Below are 1191 nucleotides of genomic sequence, written 5' to 3'. Positions count from 1 at the left end.
TTAAACCGGTATCTTGATGGCTCAAACCATCCGGTCTGGCATACCTTTGGCATACCGGGGGTCATCCCCCCAACAATGTCGCTATCTGGTAAAGCGGTGCATTGGTATAAATTGCTGAAGAGTGGGAACTCTCTTGACTGGAAGGATATTGTGCCTCTATTTTATTCTAAATTCTATCCTCCAAGTGAAATTCACAAAGACCGGAACCGCATATATAATTTCTGGCCTCATGATGGAGAGAGTATTGCCCAAGCATGGGGGAGATTGAAGTCTTTGATGCTCAAATGCCCCATTCATGAGCTTCCTGGTAATATAATCATTGATAATTTCTATGCAAGACTTTCTTTTCAAGATAAAACCTTGGTGGATACTTCTTGTTCTGGATCATTCACACGCAACAAAGAAGAGTTTAAATGGGACCTTCTTGATCCGATTCAGGAGAATACTTAAGGATGGGAGAACGACAAAGGTAGAGAGTCAGGTATAAATTATGATTATGAATGCATTGAAACTTTTATGGATACCGATAAATTTCGAAATATGAGTGCTACTTATGGTCTTGATTCTCAAGTTGTTGCAAATTTTTATAAAGCCTTTGCCTCTCATTTTGAATTGCCTAGGAAGAACTTTGATAAATATCACGAACCTTATATAGATAAAACTGATTCACCTATAGGTAAATGTGTTGAAATTAAAACTGTTGATCATATTCTTCCTGAAGCTTATATTGAAAAAACTCCTTTCCCTGCTAAGATGAAGGAGTATTCTGTTATAACTAGTGTGGTTAATAAAAGTGCAAAGAAACCTATAGAACCCGAGGAGCAAATAAATGTTGAACCTGCTATTGCAATAGTTAAAGATCTTGTGACTGAAAATGTAGAAGATAGTCACATCATTTTCTGTGAAGATGCTTCTAATATTGTTTCACATCCTAGTAAGTCTAGGAAAGCTAGTGTTCCTATGCTCTCGTTAGAATTGGTGATCATTGTTATTATGGTTTATGCGATATTGGTGCAAGTATTAGTGCCATTCCTTATGAGCTTTACAAGGAAATCATGCATGAAATTGGTTCTTGTGAACTTGAAGATATTGATGTGGTTATTCGGCTGGCTAATAGAGAAACTATCTCTCCTATTGGTATTGTTCGAGATGTGGAAGTTCTATGTGGTAAGATTAAATATCCTGCTGACT

This window comes from Lolium rigidum, chromosome 6, assembly GCF_022539505.1.
Source record: "Lolium rigidum isolate FL_2022 chromosome 6, APGP_CSIRO_Lrig_0.1, whole genome shotgun sequence".
NCBI lineage: Eukaryota > Viridiplantae > Streptophyta > Magnoliopsida > Poales > Poaceae > Lolium > Lolium rigidum.
The sequence above is the reverse complement of the archived record's forward strand: the minus strand, read 5'-3'. Positions refer to the sequence as shown.